The sequence below is a fragment of the Apaloderma vittatum genome, unplaced genomic scaffold (assembly GCF_000703405.1).
Source record: "Apaloderma vittatum isolate BGI_N311 unplaced genomic scaffold, ASM70340v1 scaffold20942, whole genome shotgun sequence".
NCBI lineage: Eukaryota > Metazoa > Chordata > Aves > Trogoniformes > Trogonidae > Apaloderma > Apaloderma vittatum.
Window position 1 is genome coordinate 3,052 of NW_009702156.1, and position 305 is coordinate 3,356.

Here is a 305-nt window from a genome sequence, read left to right on the forward strand (position 1 = left end):
CCCTCTCTCGACAACAGCGGGAGGAGCCACAGCCTACATGTGCTGAGCTGCTGATGAGCGCAAGCTGGTGCTGAGCACATGCTTTAAAAGCTTTATTTCCTCTGCAGATACCTGGAAAGTGTCCCCTTTCCACAAAACCAACACGGATTCTGACCGTGTGGTTTGGTGCCAGCCCCAGGGAAGCCAGCAGCTGGCGTGTGTTCCCAGCTGCTGCTCGGTCCCCGGGCCCCGAGAGGGAGTGATGATGCTACAGAAGCTTCCGAGCTGCCCGTGGGCTGCCCATCCCACCGCCCACGCAGCTGCAG